Below are 16,280 nucleotides of genomic sequence, written 5' to 3'. Positions count from 1 at the left end.
CTAGAGTGGAACTATGTGTGGGCAGTTCTGCAATGTTTTGGTTTTGTTGAACATTACATTTCTATGATTAGGACCCTCTACCCCTCAGAGGAGGCATCAGTCTTATCTGGTAATATTACCTCCCTCCCGTTCCCTTTACAGTGTGGAACGAGGCAGAGATGTCTTGTTTATCCCTTGAACCTCTAGCACAAGCTTTTAGGAAAACCAACGTTACACTGATTAAGATTCATGACCATAATCATATTTTTTTGTTGTACACTGATTAGATTATTATATATTTAGATCATTTTGGTATTTCAACAATAACTGGTATAATTAAGGAATTTGATGACTTCAGTAGTTTATTTGGGTACACGATAAACTGGATGTAATGATAAAACCTTCCTATTCATCGGGAAGAAGGAGGCGGGAACCGGTGGACAATCAAAATGAAACTGTAATGACAAAAATAAACACAAAACAGCGCACCAGCCCCTCACGGACGACTGGTGCGCACAAAATAAAAAGCAAACATAAAATATGTCCCAGGCCTGGTCCTCTCTCGTCCTTCACTATAGTCGCTCCAGTTTTATATCCTTCCATCTCCTACGTGGGACTCGAGACCGGCGGTGGGGCGCAGGTGCAGCTCATCTCCAATCACTACACCTGGCCTCACTCCTCGTTCCCACGCCTCTCAGCCCCGCCCCCATGCCTCTCGGCCCCGCCCCACGCCTCTCGGCCCCGCCCCACTCGCCACACTGGACCATATCTGCTTTAATGTCAGTTACCAATGTTAAAGTCAACTATTAAAGACACTTTCATCTATTTGTGTATTCAGATTCATAATACTGCCAGAAACCATTTTAATAACATGTTAGTCAAGATCAAGAGTAATACTCAAAGATGGAATAATCTTAAAGTCTCTCTTCAAGGCAAAATCACCACTGTCAAAACGAGTTTGTTACCTCACCTTAATTAACTTTAATTAAATAGCCTCCTCCAGGTTACTTTAAGGAGGTCAGTTCCATACTCTCCCAGTTTATCTGGAATGGTAAGCGACCCAGAGTAAAACTTCACATCGCAGCGTGCTATACTTTCAGGAGGATTGGCTGTGCCAAATTCTGAAATAGTATTAAGGCTCTTAATATTTGGGTTCATCCTCAATCTAAAGCTTCATGAAGAGTAATCAAAGCTGAAAAAGGTTAAACCACATAAGCTCCAAGATATTCTATTTGCTGGCACAGGAAATATTAATGTTAAATATGAATTTGGCCCATTTGTGACCAATTCTATTAGGATCTGGAAAGAGTGGAACGTCTGATGTGAGGACCTTTCAAATTGTGTAACAACTTACATTTTTTATGGGGAAATCAGCCATTTGTTCTACATTGGGCATAAACACATGCGGTGATATAATAACCAAGAATTAAGAACCAAGTTTTGTTTACCAGCATCATCCTATTTTGGCTTTTCAGTCACACTCTGCTCTCAAGGCCTATGGAGATCCCTGGGACCACCTCTATCCTCTCAAACTATATGGGATTGGATCGCACCATCCTCTGGTCGGTCATCCGTTTCTCTCATATATAATAAATGTAATGATCACACTGCAAAGCCTCTTTCTATTAAACATATATAGTGGCCTGTGAATGTACAATGGCACAAATTAACATCTAAACCTGGTTCTGTTGATGCATGGGAAGTGGTTTTCTTCTGACATGTTGGACTATGTCAAGTAATGACCATGTCATTTTTTTTTCTCTCTATTTCAAATGGTAAATTATTGATAATATAATTTATTACTGTCTCTTGCTTCCCCCTTCCCTGTTTGTCTATTGGTTGTGATGGATGTTGTTTTGTTAATATATATATATATATATATATATATATATATATATATATATTAAAAAAGCTGATCGAAAAAAACAAAACAAGTGGTCTGAGATGTCAGTGGTAAACTGGTGTTAGTGATTCAGGGGGCTTGAACTGTCAGCATTTACTCATGCGTCTGTGGTTCCAGACACGTCCTGGCGACTGTTTTCCATATAAACAGCAGCTGTTGGAGATTGGTTGAATGTGTTGTCTTCTGATCATACCATAGATTCAGACGCAGAACAGAGCTCTCTGGAATCACACCGCTCCTCTCAGATCAGATGGTCATGTTCAGACACGAGTGTCACTGCATGAAGATTGTTCTGAAAGAAGTCATTCATGTTTGAGAGAGCGAGTGAATAATGGTTTTACTGTCGCTCCAGGATCAACTCAGCTCTTTTCTTCTGATCACACACACTCATGACACACTTCAGCACAGACACTGACACGGTTTCCCACACTTTATATATCACATGTGACCCTGGAGCACAAAAACAGTCAAAGTAGCACAGGTATATTTGTAGCAATAGCCAACAATACCTTTTTTATGCCAAAAATCATTAGGATATTAAGTAAAGATCATGTTGGATGAAGATATTTTGTAAATTTCCTACTGTAAATATATCACAACTTAATTGTTTAATAGTGATATGCATTGCTAAGAACTTAATTTGGACAACTTTAAATTGCTGCTTTCGTGTGTCTCTTGGACAGGAATCTTTGTGTGATGCTGTAGATGTCTGGAATCACTGCCTTGTTATAGGAAGAGAAGAGGCGAGTGTCCTGTCTCTGTCTCTGTCTCTGTCTCTGTCTGCGCTCGTTTGAAGGCACATTCATCAGCCTGCAGTGGTTTACAGATGTGTGCTTTTGTTTCTGCTCTTTAGTCTGTTGTTTTAGAGACTACAGCAAGACAGTCTACACACACACACACACACTCTCACACACACACACACACACACACACACACACACACACACACTCTCTCTCTCTCTCACACACACGCACGCACGCACACACACACACACACACACACTCATACTGTGATGTGTGTGTCCCAGTCAGAACACCAGCACACACACACACCAGCACACAGAATGAAACCAATAAAACCCATTTCAAACGAGGCATTTGTTGCATCCAGTGGAGACATAATTACTGATTATTATAACTTCTACTGTCTTTTATTTGTGATCAGAGAAACAACAACAAGCTTTACTCTACACTGCTCAAAACTCCTGTTTGATTCATCAGTGAAACATCCTTTACATATGAAAACACACTTACAGACTGAGTCAGAACACCAGACTGTCCTTGTGAAGTTGAACTGCTTCACTTTATAGAAACAGACACCGGCTACTGTCATAGAAGAGTCTTCATCCTCCATAAAACACTCTGCACACATCTGAATATCCCAGAACAGTGTTGTAGACACAACTGAACCACTGATATCTCTGTGTGTCCTCTTTTGGAAGGACAAACAAACAAACGAGGCGTTTTAGTGGCGTGTGGTTGACTTAACTTAATTAAAGAATATCTCTTTGGGTTTGAGACTTTAGTCTTTGCTACAGTGCAGATCTTTTCATGCACCAAGCTTGTAACACTCTAAAGAGCAAGGAAAACTTGAAATCACATCATATGAGCCTTTAATAGTGAACTACCCATCAGACACCAGCTCAGATCTCTCTTGAGCTGCATGTGTAATATTCACTATTGAGATAATGTTGCTTTAGGACACAATTCAGTTGTCTTTGTGCACCATCTGCGATAGATTTTTCTTTTGTTTACTTGTTCCAGTGCATTATGGCATTGGCTCCTTTGAAGAATTAAAAGAGAGATATTGATGATTTATCTAGTTAGGCGACAGATTTAGCAGTAGAGCTGCTGTTCTCATACAGGCTTATTTCAGTCCAGACGTCCACATTTCATTCAGAGAGTGTCTCAAGAGTTTATCCTGAGTTCTGACATCTATATCATATGTTAGTCACTGGTTGATGAATGTCATCAGTCAGTTTTACAGCGCTCCTAAAGCTGAAGTGCAGTCGACGGGTCACAGCGAGTGAATGAGTTGCTGTATGTTTGGTAATGTTGTATTAATGAGACTAATGTGACTCTCGTCTGCTTTATCAGCTGCGAGGCATGTTGAGTTTTGGGTGGGCAAACACATCTGGAGCCACAGTTAACAAGCCTTTCATGTCAAAGCCCCTGAAACTAGTCCACAGCGGCACAATCATCTGCTCACACCACACAGCAGACGCTTTCACAGACGGATCATGGCTTCTGTTGAGCTGTGACTATAGCATGCCTGTGATTTCAAGACTTCATTGTGTGTTTCGTCCAGGAGGACATCAGTACAGCCGCATTCATCATGCAGTATTGTTCAGATCTGCAAATGCTTTGATTATGGAGCCACTGCTGCAAGTCGTGTCCGTTTCTATTGACACGCAGCACTTCACACCGCGGCTGATACTGTCTGAACATAAACACCCTTTCTGCACAAACATCGTAAGGCAGAGTTGCAGGGGTTTGTCCTTCACTGTCAGATATCGTGTCTGAATTTGGCTGTAGGACACACTGCTGGTGTGTGTGTGTCCAGTGAGAGAGAGGCTTGTGTTTGCGTGAGCTTCGCTGCTCCTTCAGGAGTCTGATCTGAACAGATGAAAGCCGGGGATTGTGGCTCTCTCATCGATCGATCGACCGATCCTCTGATGATGTGCGGTGTGTGTGCTGATCTTTGATGTGTGTGCTCAGCCCAGATCTCTCTCTTCAGAGTCTCCGCTCATGCTAGCGCTACGTTCTGAGACAAAGCAGCTTTGTGTGCTGTGCATGAGTTTGTCTTGTGTGGCTCATTATTAAGTGGTTAGTCCACCTACAACAGCTTCACACTTACTCCCCATCGTGTCGTAGGACTGACTTTCTTCTGTGAAACGTGTTTTGAAGAATGTTTTTGTTTTGCCCATACAGTGAATCTCAGTGGGGTCCAAATGTTCTTTAAATATCCTCTTCTATCAGAAGAAAGTCTTACAGGTTAGAAATACAGTAATTGTGCATTTAGGGGTGAACTATACGTTAGAAATGCCTCGATGCTGATGTCTGTAAATATCCACAGAGAGATGATTGACATCTGTCAGTTGGATGATGATTTGCATAACCTCAGATGCTTTGGTTCCCGCTGTCAGACTCAACATGACGTTTAGCTGAAGCTCAGATCGTTAATATGTAAGCTGTGGCAAAGAGAGGCATATGTTTGTTTTCTAAAAGGGCCCTTGAGGAATGTGAACTCCCAGAATGCCTCAGTTTCCAGCGGCCAGAGAAACACTGCTCATCTCAGCAGCCCACGCTCAGCACAGTGTGTGTTTGAACATGCATCTGTTTGCTTTCACACAATTAATGTGCTGGCAAATGTGGATTTAATTCGGTTTAATCCCACGTGTGTTCGGCAGCGGTTTAGCAACACCTTATCACCAAACAGAGCAACTTGCTTTAACAGCCGATATCGTGAAGTCAGATTCCGGTCCGACTGTGCTGAGGATCATCATCTATTATAAAAACTGTTCAAGCACTGAAACAGCAACTTCACTTCTAATTGTTTTGGTTTCATCTGTAGACATCTCTATATAATCTTGACATGATAGAAATGAGAGTGAACTGAAGTATAAACCAGATTGAGTTGAGATTTCGCTGAACTTTTATCTGTCCACCGTGATTCACGCTCTTGAGGGGATGGTTGATCATTACTCACACTTATAAACCTGTGACACAAGCTAAAACAGCTCTTTCTGGAGCTTCGTGGTCTTGATCTCAAAGCATTTTCATTGCATGGATCAGAGCAGCTTGAACTTCGTTAAAAAAAGCTGTTAATAATGATTGAATCATCATTGTTTGGAGATGTAATGATGAAGCCACACCACAGTTCATGCACAGGGTTAATGTCTCGTCCTCATCTCACTGTGTCCTCAAACATCCTGATGTTTCTCAGAGAATCCCATCTTCAGCCGTCCATCACCAGGTTTAACGGGCTGACAGGAATCTGCTTTTCTTTAGTTCTGACCCTCATAAAATCCATCCATCTCATTCCTCACCATCTGCTTCCATCTGTTAATTCAGCTCAATCAGCCTCTCACACACACACACACACACACACACACACACACACACGCACACACACACGTTCCCCTGCAGACTTGAGGTCATGAAGTACACGAGATCACCATCAGGAGATCATATATCTGCAGTTGGGGTGTGTTGTGTCTTTCATAAAGGAAGTGTGTGTATAGACAGGACACACTCATAAATCATCATCACAGACGCTGAGGGCCGCAGAGGTTTTAACCGTGCTATATTAATCAGTGTTCATCATATTGATGGCTCACTCATGAGTTTGTGTTCCTCTCGTGTTATCTGTCTTCTGTTGAACATAAAATGAGATGTTTAGCCAAATGTCCAAGCTGCTTTTCTTCATACAGTGAAAGCAGGCAATGAGCAGTGGCTGTCAAGCTCCAGAAAATAAACATATCATAAAATTAGTCCAAGATACTTTGTTTAGTTAGTTATTTTAATATCAAATTTTAAAATGATATTAGTGATGGCAGGTTTGGTAGGGGCACACTTTAAAGGTCCAGTTGGTGAAGTCTAACGTGTTAATGCTTCATTTAAAAAAACAAAACAACATTTTTCACATTATTTAACTTTATACTTAACTGCTCTGTCCCTTTTCTGATGAACGATGATGATTTCCTGGTTTTATGAGGCCCCTCCCTCAGAAACACACGATGGGCTGTGATTGGTCAGCTGGCCCAGTGTGCCGGTCTAGTGTGCGTCTAAATAACACGCCCCTCACCTCAGTATGCTTTCCCGTGTTATTTTGTAAACACCAGTGTTAATATTGCTTATCAGTTTGAGCCGATTGAGACACCGAAAATATTAGTGAAGAGGATTGCGCAGAACCTGAGCAAGCACGGCTCTTAATGGTATGTTTTTTTGTTTGTTGATTCAGAGTAGGGCAACGCGAGGAAAAGACTCAGAGTGATCTGAGAAAAGAGTTGCATAATTTAGGGGCAACTACACTAAATGATCTGCCCCCCATGGAAGAGAGGCGATACCGAGGGGAGGTGAGATCAGAGGACCGCAATGAATGAGGTGAAAAATAGGGAACAAAGTTAGGAAACAGACCAAGAAAGGCTTAAAAAGTAAACAAGAGAATTTTAAACTTAATATGATAGGCCACTGGTAGCCAAATGCGGTTTAGCCAGAATAAGGGTGATATGGGCAGAATGCTTAGTGTGAGAATGTGAGCAGATGAATAAACAGCATAGGCCCAAGAACAGAACCCTGGGGGACGCCTTGTTTCAGGGGGGCAGTAGGGATCTAAAATCGGATCACATAGGTATAAGGAGAGCCAGGAAAAAGCAGTACCAAATATACCCACAGTTCTATACAATTGGTTTTGTGAAGACTCGGATTGAAGTTCTTGAGTCCTGAACTCTCTTTTATTGTCATTTCTGTCCTTTCTTGTCATTCATTCCCTGTCTGATTAGACTTTCACTGAAAGAAAACTGCTTCTGTAGTTCTGTCTGGATGAGAGAGCCGCTTGACTGTTCTGGAGGTTCAGACTTTGTTCAGTCGTGGTTTGCTCTGGGTCAGCGGTGCTGGAGCTCGCAGGCTCATGCGGTCCAGTAATAATGAATGTCTCCTGTGCAGCGTTGGAGAGTGTTACTGTGTTGTGATGGTCAGGTATTGTGGTGGACAGATTTTACAGCCTCACGCTGGCTTTTTTCTGCCTGAAGCTGCTCTGTATATTCAGAAGCGGGAGCTGTGTTTGTCTTCCACATGCTCAGCAGCACTGAAGCGGTTTGTCTCTGCAGACGGTGGTTTCTCTGGGGTCTAGCAGGAGGAGATAAGGCCATCGGGGAACCCAGACCTCCTCCGGCTCCCTCACACAGTGTTCAGAGAAAGCAAACTGCTGGTCGCCTGCAGCAGATCTAAATCCTCTACGGCAGGATGAAAAGACGTCTAGACAGAAGAATCCCACTCTCACGTCTGCTTCACTTTCAACTGCTCTTACATCACAAATCTTCTCAGAGACCCTCAATACTCACGACTGAGGTGCCCTTGAGCAAGGCAAGGTGCTGGATCTATAGCTGCCCACTGCTCCGGGTGTGTGTTCACGGTGTGTGTGTGTTCACGGTGTGTGTGTGCACTTGGATGGGTTAAATGCAGAGCACCAATTATACCATACTTGACAAATATCACTTTTAATTTCAAACCCTGAAGTATGCTGTTCTGGGTCCATTTTGCTGCACTTTTCAGTGGCACATACAACGTGTTGAGTTTCATCTGAGAGACAGGCGCGCTCAGAGCTAGTGCTGTCAATTTTGTGAAAGAAATCATTTTCGATTTTTAAGACAACTGTTCATTGAAACGATTGTAAAATCGATTTTCAATGTCCAAAAAAAAAAAAGGTTTCCTTTTTCAACGTCAAATAACGGACGAACGTAAAGAGAGCGCTGGAAACGCACAAGTCAGCAATATTTCTTATTTATTGGCATGAAGTTTCGTGCAGAATAACAAACAGCAACAGGAGTGCAACATTCTCTAAAAAAATATATACGCAGAGGGGACGGCTGCCATAACACAAGAAAAACATCACTGCAGGCTTAATTTATGATTTAGGCAATTCAAAAATCTCCAAGATTATTTTAAATAATGATTCAATCCATTTCAAAAACTGTAAAAAAAAAAAAAAAAAAAATGAAACTTTAAATGGACTTAAGAACAGGCCATGTGTGTTTTTTTTTATTGAACGTAACCGACACGAAGCAAGCAAATTGTAATGCGCAAAAAGGCGCAAAATAAGGCCATTACAAATTTATTGGACAGGAAAACAACTTGATCAACATTTTCGGGGTCCAGAGCAGAGCGTTTTGTATTCACTATATGTCCAGCTGTTGAGAAGACGCGCTCGGACCGCACTGATGTCCCAGGGACACTCCGGTACAGCTGCGCAAGGTGGGGGTATTACTGCCAATTTCCAACACAAAAGCCCGTCGCTGTCAGCTTGCAATGGTCCTTTTCATAACTCATAACTCGTCTACTGCGCTGCGAGACCTCCAGACACGCGTAAACGCATCTTTACATTGACTAACACTGAAATCATTCGCGCCAGACGAAGGGGTCGCTTTCGACGTCACTGGGTCTTACAGGAGCCTTAAATTGCTGGTATTTTCTGTCTAGCTCTCTCAGAAGGCATTCTGCACTTTTGGATTTCTTTTTCTGCTTGTTTGTGAGTTTTGTTACATCTATTTTTTTAATTGTTTAATTATTTTAAAATTAATATTGTACATATTTGGTTAAAATCGATTCCCTATTTTCATTTTCGAAACCTTTTTTGGTTGGTCCAATCGATTGTGCAATTGATTTTCGAACTAAAAGTGACAGCCCTACTCAGAGCTGTCATATAGCACAACTTTTCAGTGTTTTCAACCACATACGGTTTATTTTAGTTTTCAAACAAATAAATTCACATAAGTACAAAAAAACAATACATTTAGAGTTTGTAAGATACACACTGATGTCTATGGAAGAGGTAATAATAATCCTTTCCATTATAATTTGACACGTTTTATTCATATCAGATACACATTGTGTAAGTAACTTCAGTGTTTACATATTCTATTCCCAGTTCACCAGCCACTTTTAAGTATTTCGGGAGAAGTGGATGAATTCACGTGTTGTAAACATAGAGGTTGTAAATCCAACAGATCTGATTCTCTGAACTGCGTCTGCGGCACAAACTAACAGCGGCGCCCGTCGCGCATACAGATCAACTAACGCAATCGTTATAAAGGTGTTTAAACAACAATATACTTCCACTTGCATGTATTTGACCATCGGAATATCAGATATTTCATGCCATAACTAACACATTTGTGAATATTCTGAATAAAAAAGGAAAAATGATATAAAAGCAGATCATCATTCATTCAGCTCTGTTGCCTGCTGCAGTGTGTCACGTGACAAGCAATGACGCGTCACCATGGAAACGCCGCCCCCCTCTCACAATATAGTTCCCACGTCCCTGGTGTGTGCGCGCTGGCTTTAGCGGTGCAGTCAGGGGCACTCCTAAAACTGATGTTCGTTGTGACTGCTAGAGTTGTATGCAGGGCGAGCACGGAGAGGGGAAATCTATATCGTTGCTTTTTTCAATATTAATATCTTGAAAGTTCATATCTAGATATACTATAACGATATATCATTCAGCCCTACCCTAAACCAAACCAATAATGTAATCAAAATCAAGCTTGCAATAAAAACACATGTCACTTTATCCTGCTTCTGCAAGTCTTTGAGTGTTTAATAGTGACCTGAGTTTCAGGAGACGCACATCTCACGTGCACCGGGTGCGCTACGGAGCAAACCTACTACATCACAAGTTAGTTATGTGATGTGAACAGCTAAATATACTAGTCTACAACTGATAAGAGTATTTTGAGCTTGTATTATTGTGCAAGGAGATTTGCAGGAAATTGTATGTTTAGGTATATTTTTGCAGTTTGCAGAAATGTAAGCAGAGTTACAATTAGCAGTCAGGTTAAGATATTTTTAAAATTTTTGCTACCAGTGATTGACACTTTGGAAGGTGCTGGTTCTTTGTGTAATTCACGGTTCAAGATGTGTATTCACACTGCTTCCCAGAGAAGACGTCCTGGTTTACAGCACTCCATCTCTTCTGCAGTTACTGGACAGTGTGGGCCGGTCACAGTGACACTGCTGTAGAAATGCTGTGTGTGTCACGTGGCTCCAGTGGTTCGCTCTGTTTTTAGGGACAGTTTCTGCTCAGAATGATGAGGAGTGTCATCACTGTGACCGTGTTCATGTCGTTCCTCCATCAGCTCCAACACCAGCAGAGGAGAATCCTGTGAATGTGTAATCCTGATCAAAACATCTGCTTTCGTTCACGGCTTTTCCTCCACATCTGTGAAAGATGGAGCAATGTGTCAAGTCCAGAGACAGAACGCTTTGTTTCTTTTAAGAAGCGTCCTCTGTAATCCTGCTGGGGAGGAGATAAACCCCGAGAACAAACAGTGTGAGCGTCTGAGAGAAGAGAGGTGTGTGAGAGATATTAATGGACAGACGGGGCCTGTACTTCACTCCACCAGAGCTGAGAGATCTTCATCTGATTCTGAACCTTTCTGACAGATGTCACTGACACCACTGACTCGCTCAGTTCATGCTTAATAGACAATTAATAATCAGCAATATTAATTTAACCGCCCTGACGCCATCAGAGGAGAACCAAGCTTGATACGAATAATGACTGTAGTCTTCTGTGGAGCTGCATTGAAACGATCTGTATGTTATAAAGCTCTATAGAATAAACTGACTTGATATTAAGAACATGAGAGAGAGCTTCTATGTTTTACTTTGTCTTGCTGTTAGCACAGGGTCTGATGGGTCTATAGGGTTCAGGACACACTTTGTTTGTGCACACTTTTCACAACTGATTAGTCATCATAATACTGAGATCTTCTCTTCTACACTTATGAATTTCTCTCACAGCAACATGAGCGCTGTATTTGGGTTGTTTCCCAGATTGAATATGTGAAAAAGGATGAGAGTTCTTGAGCTGAATCTTGGTGTTTCTTCCTTTGTAATGTTCTTAGAGTAAGTACAGAACTGTTTCTCGTTAGCTTTGGTTCTGACTGATTTACCCTGTGAAGTAGCGGGAGTCTAATGTGTGAGTATACGGTCATTATATCACATTATATCACACGAGTCTCCTCCAGACGCTCTCTGAAGATCCTGCAGCTGATCGGTTCATTCTGACTAGAATTCATATTTCAACATTTCTGTTCTTGTGTTCCTCTGATATTATTACTGTTCCGAAACTGGTTCGGGTGGAAGAAATACCAGGTAATAATAAAAAAAATGTTAAATGGTGACCCCGAGCCAGTGTGACCGGGTCACCATCCATTCACATCAGAGAACAGCTTTGTAGCCTCTTGTTCTCGATCAGAAGATGCTTCAAGGTTTCGTGAGTTGTGGATGTGTCCTCCCTCAGATCCTGACGTATTTATGCACAGAAGTCTTTATGATATACCAAGAGACGGATGGAGAGATCTTTCAAAGAGGAGACCGCAGCATCTCTTCTCTAGTCACGATGAAGGAAGCTCTCAAGAAAGCGAACACTTCTCATCTCTGACGGCGTGTTTTAGTTTGACTTGAGGAAAGCAGAGATCATGCATGACAGATGCTGTAGGACGGTCCGAGCTCCTCTGAAGACGCTCGTAGGTCCCACATTAGCCTCACCACATCTGTATGAGTCAGAGAACAGATGGAGATCCAGATCAAGTTCTCACTTCTCCAGCAGTTAATCGCTGATGTCCTTCTGAGGCGTCCTTGAGCTGTGGCACATTTACACACAAAGTCAAGCTGTATGATGGTAATAGATTGTGTGTGTGTGTGTTGTGTGTGTGTGTGTGTGTGTGTGTTTAGATGATCTGCTGGACACAGTCAGCACACAGACGCCGCTGAAGACATCAGACATCACTCCTCACAGTCATCTCACACAGCTCTGTCACCAGCGATCACGGACACACACTACTGCGGTTTAGTTTTAGTCTAGTCTTTGTATGAAGCTGTCTTTTTAGTTTTTATTAGTTTGTCACGTTCATACTCTTTTTAGTTTAGTCAAGTTTCAGTCAACTGATAGCATTTTATTCTTACTTTAGTCAGAATTATCCATGACTATTTTCGTATTTAGTTAACGTTAAAACATTTAGTTTAGTCTCATTTTGGTCAAAGAAGAGACATTTTAGCATAGTTTTTATTTTGTAAACCACATTTAGTCTCGTTTTATTCATCAACAATATTGCTTTATATAATTATATAATTATAGTCATCGTCACATGACCAGCATTTACGCTGCGTCTCGTTTTCGTCATGTGATAGAGGTTCGTTAGTAGTCATAATTCTTGTTGATGAAAGCAACACTACCTCACACACTCACACACACTCTCTCTCTCTCTCACACACACACACACTCTCACTCTCATGCAGACTCTCTCTCTCACACACACACTCTCTCTCTCTCTCTCTCACACACACACACACACACTCTCACTCTCATGCAGACTCTCTCTCTCTCACACACACACACACACACACACAATCTCTCTCTCTCTTTCTCACACACACACTCATAGAAGATTATTAGTTAAGTGTACTGAATAAATGGAGGATATAAAATAAAAATGCAAATAAATGAAGAAAGTAACAACACTTAGCAAAGAAAGAATAAATTGTAGAAAGTGTTAATTTTATGGGTAATGAAGGATACAGCAAAGACTGTGTGTGTGAAGTGTGTGTGGTGTTTAAGCTGTAATGGAGGAATAGCACATGCCTCAGTGATGTTTCGTTCTCGTCTGTGATGTTCAGTTTAATCACTCTTTCGTTCTTGTTTCTTCTCACACTATATAGTCCCGCACGATGCTCGTCATTCAGTCGGATGGGTCACGCTAACGACAGATGCTAAATTAAAGGGCTTTAATTATGTTGTGTATCAGAGAATGATGGCTGTGTTCTCAGTCTGTTAGATTGAGGTGCTTTACTCTGAACGGTTAAAGATGCACTGCTCTGGCTGAGATTGTGACGTGTTCTGTGTGAAACTCTGCCAGATGTTTCTTCTGTTTCAGCTCTGCAGCGTTTCTCAGGTTCAGTCATGTTTTACTTATAAAGATGAAATGAAGAAACAAGGTCTAGAGGTATCTGTGCTCCACAGTTTTACCGGTCAAAACAGTCATCAAACAATGAAAAGCAGCGAGTCTAACTCAAACACCATCCATTCTGCTGAAAGAGTCTCAAACCCTAAACGCTTGAGATGTTTCCGTTCCAGCTGATGCTCAGTTAAACGTGCTGCTCATCTTAACCTCTGCAGATCCTCAGTGTGTTTGTGCTGGACCGCTCTGATTATTACTCTCTTCTGATTCTAATCCAGACCCAGCTCAGTGTGTTTTCACTCCAGAAGAGATCCCACAGCAAACATCTGCACTGTTTTCATATGACAGGATCGGAGGGATGGTAATCCCCGCTCTTCCTTTGATTAGGCTCAATCGAGAGGGAGTATTACATGTGTGAGGAGCGGGCGAGTGTTTGAGAACAAGCTGCGGCTGAGATCTTCTCTGCTCTCCTCATCCTCTTCCTCATCAGCACTGAGAATAACTTCATAAAGACTGAAAGTGTGTCTGAACTCTCCAGATATCCCAGTTAAGGATTCATTCAGCCTGAACTCTACCTCTGTTTCATAAGAGATTACATTATTTTCAGAGATTACATTTTTCATCAGAGCTGCTTATGCTAATATAGGAGTTATTTGTCCCAGGAACACAAGGAGAATTTCCACACACTCTTTTACGTACAGCGTTTTGAAGATAGTCGTGTTGAATCTTCTGAAGTCCTGGTTCTGGTCAGAGATTCACTGATCCAGAAGGAGCTTTGACCTTGAGAAGTGAATCTGTGTTCTCTGAGCGTTCACTGTTTGGTGAGTAACTCTCTCACTGAGTGTGTGTGTATAAGCTGCTGGTTTTGTTAAGAGAGCAGCTTCTCGTTGGGTTAATCTGCTCTCAGAACAACAGGGTCTGCGTCGTTCCTCTTGTTCGCTCTGCTTGGACCCGAGGAGGTGCGTCTGTGACGTGTTTGAACATTAACCAGACGTGTTCCTCGCCTCCAGCTAGACTCAGACCAACTCCTCTATTCTCTTTGAGGAACCCTTGACGTCCAGGAGCTTCTGTAGACCAGTGGAGGCCATCAGAGACACCTGTAGATACTCCTCTGTAATTATTGTGCATGCATCAAACATGAGCCATGCATTCATCACTTTCTGGTGTTTCTTCTGGATTCTGTGCTGGTTAAAGGTTGCTGTAGCGCTTCAGTCGTGGCTCGTGTGCTGTCAGAGCCTTTACTAATTCATCCACACACACTCTCTCCGTGTTCTTCCCCATCACCTGCTTGTGCTGTTCTCTGCAGAATTGGATGCTTCTTAATCTCCTCATTTGTAAAAACGATCAGATCCAGAATCAGTTTGCAGACACAGTGATTCAAGAGAAGCCAATCACTGCTCCTCTTTCATCAAGATTCAGCGCTGCACGTGTCTCATTAGAGCGATGATAGATGGGTGCTTTCTTTCACACTGCTCTCCTTCTCGAAACATGTTTACATGACACACCTGATCTTCACCTGAGACCGCAGGAGTTTCTTCTTCAGTGTTAATATGAAAGTGATGTGAAGACCCATACTCTGAATTCATGTTTTTGACTCTTCATGACCATGACCGTTAAAAAGACAAAAACACCATGAAGGTCATCCTCCATGTGACAAGTATTTTAAAGAGATAGTTGACACAAACATGAAAATTAGCCCATGAAGCCATCGTAGACTAATCTAATCTGAGTTATATTTAAAAACATCATATAATGGCAGTGAATGGGTGTTATACAAAAGAAGTGGGTCACACAACTCCAGGGGTGAAGAAAGCCTCCTGTAGCAGATTGAGGAGTTTTTGTAAGAAAAATATCCATATTTAAGACACTAGAAACACAAATGTATGTCTTCTGTTAACTGTCCCATACACGTTCACTCTAGAACACAGTTCCAGCATTGAAGGATTAGAATAGGATGGATCTGTTGAGGGACATCTAAATTTAGTAAAAAACATTTGTTTGATCCTTTAACAATATCCAACCAACCAATCAGATCGAAGTGACAAGTGTACAATTTGACATCACTCTTAAAAATAGAGCTTCTTAATTTTACATCCATAGTTTTTGAACATCCATGGAACCTTTCGCATGCAGAAAAGATTCTTTACAGTAGAAAACTGTTCACTAAGGTTATTGGGGACCCAGAAATGTTTCTTCTCTGGCATCTCTGCAGATGATTATTTTAAGAGTGAAGTTACAAACAGAATTGATCAGGGTGTTCCTGCATCTGTTTGTTCACCTGTGATGAGTTCGTTATGTTCAGTGATATAACAGCTTGTGTGTCAGGATCGGTGTGAGGGTGATTAACAGAAGCCGTGTGTGATGAGGGTCAGTCATTGAGAAGGAATGACGTTTCCAATGTTTCTGGGCTTTTCTGCAGCGCTTGTCATTCCTCCAGAGTTTGAGACGGCACTGAAAAACTGCATTTCCAGCCTCATGAAAGGTCATTTCTCCAGAGTTCAGTCACTTGTTAAATGCTTTGACCGTGAGCGGCTGAGACGGACCTTCATCTCTAAAGAGCGGAGCACAAACAGTGTGGAGCTGTTATTAACCTTTGACCTCTGCTGACCGCACCGAAACATCAGCGTCCTCCATCCACAGTGATCCTGTGAAGATTGTGATTCACACACGTTTGTGTTCACTCTGTGCATCGTGTGTTATTCACCACGCGTGCGT

The 16,280-nt window shown here is 41.8% G+C and overlaps 1 protein-coding gene across 1 annotated transcript in view; it reads left to right on the top strand.

The window, feature by feature from the left end:
• Positions 1–16,280, top strand: part of LOC113116593 (threonylcarbamoyladenosine tRNA methylthiotransferase-like) — a 157,639-nt gene that overhangs the window by 123,561 nt on the left and 17,798 nt on the right. The window lies entirely within an intron of this gene.

Source organism: Carassius auratus, chromosome 16, assembly GCF_003368295.1.
Source record: "Carassius auratus strain Wakin chromosome 16, ASM336829v1, whole genome shotgun sequence".
Taxonomy (NCBI): Eukaryota; Metazoa; Chordata; class Actinopteri; order Cypriniformes; family Cyprinidae; genus Carassius; species Carassius auratus.
The sequence above is the reverse complement of the archived record's forward strand: the minus strand, read 5'-3'. Positions and strand labels throughout refer to the sequence as shown.